Here is a 10,473-nt window from a genome sequence, read left to right as displayed (position 1 = left end):
GTCACCCCAGCCCCATCTGTTACATAAATGTAGCAGTGATGTCACAGCAATATGAGGTGGGTAATTAGTCAGGGCTAATTAGTGCTGGTGATATTCCATATAGGCATGGCTGCTTGTCTAACAGTATGTAAAGCATTTTGTCCCAACCCAGTGTAGGGACAGCAGCCCTTTCACATCCCAGTCTGGATAGACAAAAAGGACATTTTCTTGATACAGCTATTGACAATTTTAAAAGTAAAAAGACTACATAGAGATAAAATTAAAAGGTAATCCCTTTAGTTAGTGCTCTGTTTCATTTACAGGCTGAGAGAGTTAGGATTGTTCGGCCTAGAAGAGAAGGCTCTGTAGAAACCATAGAGCCCCTTCCAGTGCCTAAAGGGGCTCCAGGAAAGCTGGAGAGGGACTTTGGACAAGGGCCTGGAATGACAGGACAAGGGGGAATGGCTTTAAACTGAAAGGGCGTAGGTTTAGATTAGATATTAGGCAGAAATTCTATGACGAATAATGAAATTGGACTCTGGTACTCCATGTTGCCATTCCTGCCCAGTCTTCAGAACTAGTCAGAATACGATGGTAAAAAATACACAGTGTGTAAGACCCAGCCTGGAATTTTATGAAAGAAAACCCTTTTCTTCCATCGCTGTCCTTTTCATCACCAGCTTTTCCAAACCTTTGTTACCCCAGCCATGCTCATCCCACCTCTACCACCCCCCAGTGTCGCCTCCCTTAGCACTGACCGACCACTTGGTGTGGTCTGGAAAGGATGGAATTGGAAAGCCAGCACATCCTGGGCTGACTCAGTGCCCTAACCAGTGACAGTGACCTTGCAGGGAAATCATCCCTCTGCTGACCTTCCCTCTGTGCTCTTGGAAAAAGACTGCCCGAGTCAAGGGGCTGAGCAACAACCGTGTTCTTTTATGAGTAACCATTTGAAAATAACTGAGAATCACCCTGGGGAGTCTCCCTTCAAATCCAGAGCTGTGTGAAAATCGCACTGCTGCACCAGCAGCTCTAACACCCCGTTTCCTTTCTGTGTAACTCCATATCATGTACAGAACACGCTCTGCCCTTGCAAAATTATGTCTGTTCTGAGGAAGACAACCCTTCGGTGGTCTTTGAGCTGTATTTTTGATCTGATATCATCCAAAGAATAATTTATATCGTGACTTCATTGAAGACAGAGATGAATCAAGTGCATTTTTTGTGTGACTGTAATCTAATTAAGCTGCTTGGCTCTCAGAGGAACAATTAACATGTTATTTTTGTTTGGTTTTACCTCAGGTCCACAGTGCAAAAACACTCAGAAGACCAATTTTGATGGATAGACCAGCTCCCCTCTGAATCCTTGATCCAGTGTCACTGGGCTGTCTTTAAAAAAACCCCAAACAATTGGATATTTTGATTCTAAATGAGGGGTTTTTTTAAAAATGTATGCCTACAACATAATAAATTATGCATATAACACAAATCCTCTTGGTATGTGCTGTTCAAACTTCATGTGATGCTATAGAACAAAGCTCTGCTTCTTTGATATTTTTTGCATCTTTTTTAGCTTGGAAAACAATAATGCAAATGTAAAGGTGGGAATTAGGCTCTGCTCACCTTCCTACCCTTCAAGCAACAGATAGATTTGTTTTACAAAGAGTTTACATTTTGTTTACAATTCATAATTTGTGAATTTTGCGCTTCATTATGCAATTAGAAAATGTCTAATTCTCAGCTTATCTTAAACACCTCTTTTGAGTAATAATGTGAATTGATCTGAAGGCTTTTTCTAATATATTAGTAAAAAATAGATAAAAATATACTATATATTTACTAAATGTACACTTAGGTGAAAGGAGCTCCTGCGAATGGCTTTTCATAGCCCTATCTCCCTCGTATAAGAAACAAAATGTTATGTAAAGCTGCAAAGATTTGTGTTGCACACAGAAAAATGCCCATTAATCCTGGGGTTTATACAAATGGCATAGCTGGCATTAACAAAGAAGCAGCCCAGGGCTGGGAGGATAGTTTATGATAATCTTTCAGCTGGTGTACAAACACACTCTTCTGCAGAAGACAGGTTTGAAGGGGATTTTTGAGGGGAGTTGGCTGAAGTGCTTTGGCTGAGAGTAGGAATCAAAGATTTGGCCCACGGACATCTGAACAGCTCTGCTGTCTTGTGGCTGTGCTCACACTCACTCAGGGCTTGTAGGGAACATTTTTATTCAAAAGCTGTAGAGTTCCTGTGCATGTTTCCCCTTGGGTTTGTTCATACAGAACCATTGGTTACGCTGTATTTTGCATTTTTTTTCCTACTTAGAAAAAAAAGAAGTAGTTATACTTCGAGAAAAATGTTCTGCAGTTGGGGTGGTACTTAAAACCTCACTTTTTAAAATCCTTAAGTGATGAACTGCACAGGCTGGAGGAAAACAAAAGCTTCAAATGCTCCCCATATGACAGGATTCAAAGCCTTTCCATTTATAACCCTTTAATCACGTTGTGGGACACTAAAACTCCTGGAGCTGCTCTGGCTCCTGGTGCCGGCCCCTATCAGATGTTAACACAGCCAAGGGCCTGCTGCTGTCACTGATTTCCTTTGGGATCTCTCCCTTATTCCCACTGTCCCTGGGCTCTGCTGTGTCCCTAACAGCCTGAACATTCCAGCTGCCTCGGGCAGGGATCTCCTCCCACAAGGCCTCTCTGAATGTGAAACACCCCATAATGAACACTTTTTTTTCTAGTTAAAGACCTCTAGATATTTTTATTCTCATCTTTTTGGAAGCTACGGTGTGGTTAGTTCTGAGATAACGCCCAATATTCTGTGTCTTCCAAAGGAGAGGCTGCAGCACAGCTCCCAGAGGGGGCAAATTGGAGGGAGTTCTTCTGGCTCCAGTGGCCCTTTGCTGATTCACATCAGCTCAACATCTGCTCCTGTGATCAGAAAATCAGCCCAGGGCTCCCACATGACACCAAGCAGGAGGCAGGCAGCTTCAAATGTACGAGCAGAGCTCCAGAGCTGCCTGTGGAAGAGCACAGCCTGCTCTGATCTCAGCCACTCTGCTTTCTATCCCTTTTTATTTCATACAACATTCGATTAGGCATCCTGGCCTGCATTAGGAACTGTGTGGCCAGCAGGAGCAGGGAGATCATTCTTCCCCCGTACTTGGCACTGGTGAGGCCACATCTCCAGTTCTGGGCCCCTCAGTTTAGGAAGGATGTTGAGATGCTTGAGCGTGTCCAGAGGAGGGCAACAAGGTTGGTGAGGGGCTTGGAACACGAGCCCTGTGAGGAACGACTGAGGGAGCTGGGGTTGTTTAGCCTGGAGAAAAGGAGACTTAGAGGTGACCTTATTGCTCTCTACAACTCCCTGAAAGGAGGCTGTAGCCAGGTGGGGGTTGGTCTCTTCCACCAGGCAGCAACTGGCAGAACAAGAGGACACTGTCTCAGCTGCATCAAGGAAGGTATAGGCTGGATATTAGGAAAAAGTTTTTCACAGGAAGAATAATAAAGTACTGGAATGATCTGCCCAGAGAGGTGGTAGAATCACCATCTCTGGATGTGTTTAAAAAAGGACTGGACATGGCACTTGGTGTGCCAGTTGAGGTGTTAGGACATGGATTGGACTTGATGATTTGGAGGTCTCTTCAAACCTCGTTATTCTGTGATTCTGTAATTCTGATTTGGGGATTGCTTTTAATTTACATTGGTACGTTTGCTACAATCCAGCCCGAAAATGTTCCCTTTTTAATGCACTAAATCAGAGCTTTTGCAGACAAATTTACAGGTCACAACACAACCATTGGCAAAAATGTTCCTTGATACTAGAGCTGGAGCAGATCCCAAAAATCCATCAGCTGCAAATAGCCCAAGAAGAAGAGGAATCAATGCTCAGTCAGCAGACTGTGCAGTTGCACTTCCCTGCTGGTGTCCCAGCTGCTTTGCCTTTGCAACACAACAATATCCTAGTAAAGGAAAAGGAAAAAAAAATCATTTGATATAAAAAGTGAAGAATTGGTTAGTGAAATGAGCCATTTCAGTGTGCCCTGCAAGATCCAGGGATATGATTTTTCCATATTAAAACAAATCCTTGTAGCACCACTGATGGTGGGACAGTGACAAAAAACGCTTCTGTCTCAGCTGCTGTTTTGGGGTGAGCTCAATAATATTCCTAAAAGGAAAGGAAAACTTATTATCTGCTGGCAGGTCTGGGAACTCCAATATCCTGGATCCTGCTCCACTTGACTGCAAGAAGGGAAATTGCTTTTACATCCTTAATTCCTCCAGTTTCCAAAGGGAAAGCTGATCATTGGAGCTGTATTTGAAAAATGAAACTACACAATATGCTCAGATAATTAAATGGTGTGAGGTGTTAGGTGATGTGTTTCATGTTGTACACAGAAACACTGATGGGATCATGAAACCAGAGACATTTTTGGGAGCATCTCAAATTTAAACTCTTGTTTCTGCCTGTTAACACTTACAGGGAGCAGAGTTTAGCACATAAAACAGCATCAAACCCAAGATGCAACAAAAATGTAAATGTCCAGATGCAGATTGCTATTGTCAGTGCTGTGTCTCAGGCTCATTTTGAAAGGAAACTCGAATACATGACTGAATAAGGAATTTTGAAAGGCTCAGGGCTTGATATTGAGCAGAGAAATGAAAATAGTCGAAGTTTGCATCTCTCTTTGTTCCGCTGTAATGGAGAAAATGAGTGCTCTGAGCAGCAGCACTAACGAGGCCCATTCTCACAAGGCTCAGGACTGAGCTTTCCTTGATTTCCTGATGTCTGATAAATGGTAATATTTCTGTTCAGCTTTTCTTTTGAGGGGGAATAAAGGGCACATAATTTTCCTGGAATACGCAGCATTTCAGCAGCTTCAGGAATCCGTGCCTCTGTCAGATCACCGAGATCAACCCTTTCTTTAGTGCTCATTACTCCTCTTTATATTCAAATCTCACTTTACTTGTGAACTGGTATCCAGGGCTCCTCTAAATCACAGCCAGCTTAACATGGAAAAAAACATAGCAGCAATGGGAATTCCAGTTTAGGAATCTGCTTGTTTGGGCAGTTTGGACATCACTCATTGTTACGAATTTTCAGTGCCACGAAGTGAAACTTCATCTTAATGCACGACAAAAACAAATGTGGACTTTACCTAAAGAGCAGAAATTTATATTTATATTTATATTTATATTTATATTTATATTTATATTTATATTTATATTTATATTTATATTTATATTTATATTTATATTTATATTTATATTTAACAAATTGAAAATAATCTCTGAAAAGAAGCCCATCGGTGCTGTAACGAGGCAGTTTTTGTTTGAAAAAGCGATTTTTAGCTGTGTGGTTTAAGCCTCCCCAGAGCGTTCTCGAGCTCCTCTCGTCTCTCCGTTTGAATTTGCAACCCGATAGTTTCGTTTTGACGAGCTGCAGGAAGCCTCACACACCACAAGATGTCTCAGCGACGAAAACACCACATTTTATACACGTCTTTTAAAATAACGTAACTCAATTTTCTGGGGTCTGCCTTGGGTTTTCCTCAGTGCCTGACAGGGGCTTTTCAGCAGCACATGGGGAAGCAAAGCCTGTACAAATTTACCCGTTAGCGTGGGCAATAAATGGGTATTTTAAATAATCGATGATCCAAATGACTCAGTGGAAAACCTTAAGCTTCAAAAAGGGAAGGCTCAGTGTAGGTGACAGCTAAGAAATACGAAAGCCTTCCTGTGTAGGTTAAAGGGAGGAGTTATTTGAAACTATAATTAATTTCCACAACGTTTGACTTTAAAAAGATGTTAAATATTTTTAACTATTCATACTCTGGATTAATATTGTTTAGAGTTACTTTGAGGAGACAGTTCTTTGCAGAATATTTTCTCCAAGGTTACATTTTCTTTGGGGCCTGACGTTATTTTATCTATGAAACCGTCGCCTTCAGCGTGTAAGGTTAACAGAGAGCTCAGGGAAGTTCCCCCTGTGAGCACCAGGAGGGTTTGCACACATGAAATGTTGCCTTTAGAAAAAGAGAAGTTTCAGCTTTTGAACCAGAGTGTGAAGTTTTTTTGCTTTCTGTTGCTTTGTGTATCTACAACACTCAGCACTTTGGCCTGAGAATTTTCTCATTTTTCTTTTTGCTTCCCTTTTCCATTGTATTGCTGTAGTTTATCTTCCCCCACTTCCCCTCCAGATGAACTCCTTAAATTCTTTTTCTGTAATTCTTTCTTGTTTCACCTTTTCAGAGTAATTCAAGCTGTGTAAATAACTGATGGGCACACAATAATTGTGTGACCACCTATAGGCATTTTAGGTAGATTAAACCTTTAAGTCTTCAACAAAGGAAAATCCATGTGAATTCAGTCCAGAATTATTCCCAGCTGGGAAGAGCTGATGGCACCAGCTGTGAGCATGAGACCCACTCCACGAAGAGACACATTAATTTATCATCTATTAATTAAGCTGTTTGCAGAATGCCTTTATGTTTTGTGTAATATCCAAATGGTACGAGGGATTTTCACAGGGATCTGGGATGGCCCTGTAAGAAATAGAACTTCTCTGACTTCTTAAGGGAAGCTTGAGAGACTCACATGGTTCAGTGATTAATGTGTGTGCTTTAGATAAAGTAACTGAAAACTATTGATTAAGGCACAGTTACCCTTTAACAGCCACGCAGAATTTCAAAGGAGATTGGCCTTTGTCTGGATCAATAAAATTGTTGCTGCAGTTCCCAACTGTAATTGCTAAAACCAAACAATATGCATGGCTCGGGTTTCAGAGCCAGGTGGTTTATTAAACTCACAAAATTACTTATTTTAGCAGGGATTTCTCCAAAATCAGGGTACTTATAGCAGTAATATAAGGCCTAGAAACTTCTCATTGGTCAGGCAAATCAAAAGGGTAAAAACAAAGTAAAAACAAGTCAACAGAAGGTTGAAAAAAGAGTAAAAACACAGAACAAAAAGATGATCTTTGCACCAAAGAAAGCACCTTGTAAGACTAAGAGGGGGCAGATGAATAAACATGGGCAGAACAAGGAAATAATAAAAAATACTCATCAAAAGCTATGCCTCATAAAGCACTGTCAGGAGGTTTGCATACATTGTGAGAAAGCAGTGCTTTGAGGAAGGACCTGAACAGAAAACAATGAAATGGGGCTGTAAATGTCTGTAGGTCATTCCAAGCACGAGGAGCGGCATGAGAGCAAACCCAAAAACCCAAGGGAAATCTGGTAACAAGACCACGAGAGCTGGCACTGCCAGTGGGACTCGTGGGGAAGGCCAAGAACAGGGAGAAAGCGCTGCTGTGGAAATGTGGGGAGGGGACACGGAGGTGACAGAGCTGAGGGGAGGTGTCTCCGGGTACAGCTACCACAAACACATCGTGGATGAGCAGGAGCGGCCCAGCAGCACCGAGCACAGCTATGGAACACAACACTGGAGAAACTGAAACACAAGGAATGCTCAATTTGCTAAAATCCCCCGTCTTCAGAATGTGTCTGGACTTGTTACTGTCCACGAATTTATATTTGCAAATGGTCCCTGCAGTGTGGTGTGCGCTCAGCAGGGCCTCCACCCTCAGAGTTTACATCCCAAATTACAGAGAGTTGGCTAATCCAGGCTGTGGGATCTAAGGAGATGGATGTCCAGAATCCAAACAGGATATCTGAGCTAATTCAAGTGGAAGAAGCCTAATTGTAGCAGCAAAGAACTCAGCATGGCCCATTTACTTTGGGAAAAAAGCTGTTTGAGGTGCACACAGCACTTCAAAGTGGTGTTGCCTCCCTTCTCAGCAGACTTGGAACTTGTTTGACACAGAAAAGTCTTTCCTTTGGTTCAGTTACCTGTCAGAAATGAGATGGCACCGAGGCATTTTGAGTGACACCAGTTACCTGATATTGGAAAAGCCTTGGCCTGCATTCCTTAGACACTACACTTCCCCTGGATTCTCAATTATTGGGACAGTTGTCTCCCAGGCAAAGCAGGAAGGAGTGCTACTATCCAAATTTGCAATGGTTTCTTCTGCTGCTCCACACCTTCCCTTAAAGTGATATTTCACCCCACTAGACCCACGTTCAATGAGCTCCATGAGTAATTGCTAAACTCAGAAAGCCCTTTGTGACTTTAAACCACAAGGATCTTATCAGGGAATGGCCAGCAGTACAGCTCCCCATCCTCTGGGTCTGTCAGCTTTTAAATGGTCTCATCCAAACACATCTTGAGAGGGCACAGGGTCCTGCAGGCCTTGGGGTTCACAGATCCTTCTTCCCTTTGTGTTTCCTGATCTCAGGTGTGTTCTGCTCATTTTATCATTTGTGACTCTTCTGGCAGCACAAAGGAACAGGTGCAGCAAACTGTGTAAGGAATATGAGCAGACACTGAAGGATTTGAGCCCTTTAACTACAAAACACCTGCGAGGCTTCTGCACGAGACTGCCAGAATGCAGCAATTAAAAAATGCAAAACAGCAGGGTGAGCTGATGAAAAAATTCCCAAACCTGAAGCAAAATAAACAGCTGACCCCAACTCTTCAAGGCCTTTCATGCCATGAAAAGCTTTCAGCTCCACTGCCTTGGGGCTCTTCAGATTCCCATTTCTCACCATCTCAAAGCATCCCAAATCCTTCAAAAATCCTAAAAGTTTTTCAGTGAGTAATCTGTAAAAATTCTAACTAATAAACCAATACTTATCCAGGAACAAATTATCACAGTGCTGTGGGTTGGCTTTTAGCAGCAGTAGAATTCCTGAAACACCACGACAATTCTGCTCACTGTGTTCAGCCAAGCAGTCCAAGCTCTCCCCGGAAGGACGGAGCTGGAAAACACCTTTGGAACTCCCTGGCTATTGATTTCACCATGGAACACGTGATGGGATCAGACATCCAACAGCTCCCAGGCTTCCACCGGGACGCACACAGCGCCTGTGCTCTGCTCCGTGCAGAGCTGAGCCACAATTCAATTCCGCTTCCTCTGCACCTTCCTGCCCGGGCAACTTCCCAAACACCCTTCTCAAAAGCTGATGAGGGCCAGGGAGGCTCTTTGCTCCAGGTCGTTCGGAGCAGTGCATTCCATCTCTGTCTCCTCATCCTGAGGAAGCCCCCGAGTGCTCTGCTGATCCAAGCAGGATGGAAAAGCCCAAGCAGCTCCTGGGGCAGAGGAACTCATTAAGCCCTGGCACTGGATTGATGTCCTTTGTCGGCTCCAATGGAACATTTATCTCCGTGGGGATCAGTCCTTTGTACCTTATCAGCCTTGCCTTCAAGGGGGCACCGGTGTGGCCACTTTTCTGTGTCTCAGTGATTTTTTTAATTAAACTTTCAGGCATCTAATTCCTCTGAGAAGCTGTGCCTCCAGCCAGCTTGACTGATATTTATTTTAAAGCTTTAAAATTATTCCAAAAGGTTGGGGTCTCCTTGGGAAGATATAATGGGCCTGCCTTCACTTCTCTGGGAAACCAAGCTCTTAGAAAATTCAATTTTTAAATACTTGATATTCTATAAAGTGAATGGAATTGAGTTTATTCCTTTCCTTTGAAGCATAATGTAAAATATTTCTTCAAGTTGATGTGTCATTTAGTCTAATTTGATAACCTGCAGCAGGGCCTGTGTGCCTGAGAGCTCATTCTCATTTTTAGCTGTATGAGCTGGTCTATTTTACAGCTTCATTTCTCCCTTCAGAACTTGCTTCTTGGCTAATTAGAGACCCTGGTGCACCCTCGTTAAATCTCTCAGGAGTGTTTCTCCCCGAGGAAGTCCTGAGGCCACAGAACGGAATTCTGCTTTATAACAGACACATGATTAGATTAAGAGAATTCACTCTATACCAGCCACATGCAAACGTTTGTAAATGTATTGATATGAATATCACATTTTTAAACATTGACTTGCTGGGTTTAGAAAGCCAACATTAATGACTTTTAAAGATCTTTTTAGATGGTATTTTCTATTGAGCCTAAATCATCAGACCAGGCAATGAGAAATGCAGACACCTGCTCTGCTTTTAGCAATGGAGTCTCAGCATGAGTCAGGATTTAGCCCCTGCTAGTTAATTAGTCTCAGTATTAATAACAGCTGCTATTGAGAAACTTCCCTTTGTTTATTTCAGCAAATCCACCTGATGATTTTTTTGGTCTTTGAATAATCTTCTGCATGAGACAACAGGTTATGTCTGGGTGATTTTATTGCTGCTTCACCCTTTTATAACTTGACATTCCTGTCTGTTTATTAGTAAGAATGAAATGTAAACTTCCTAATTCCCACCTACTTCCTTGGTGTAATCCTGCCACAAAAAAGCAGGAGCACAAGAGGACCCCTGCCACAACTTTTCCAGAGCCCACCACTGGGAAGTCACCACAAAACCAGTGGGATTCAGCTCTTCCCTGACTGATCCCGTGCTGGCCTCCATCTCCTTCCTCTAAGGAGGGCAATCCAGCAGTGCAGGAACAAGGGAAGCAGCACGTGGATATCTGGGACAAAAGGACGTCA

Source organism: Aphelocoma coerulescens, chromosome 9 (genome assembly GCF_041296385.1).
Source record: "Aphelocoma coerulescens isolate FSJ_1873_10779 chromosome 9, UR_Acoe_1.0, whole genome shotgun sequence".
In the NCBI taxonomy this organism is placed as follows: domain Eukaryota; kingdom Metazoa; phylum Chordata; class Aves; order Passeriformes; family Corvidae; genus Aphelocoma; species Aphelocoma coerulescens.
The sequence above is the reverse complement of the archived record's forward strand: the minus strand, read 5'-3'. Positions refer to the sequence as shown.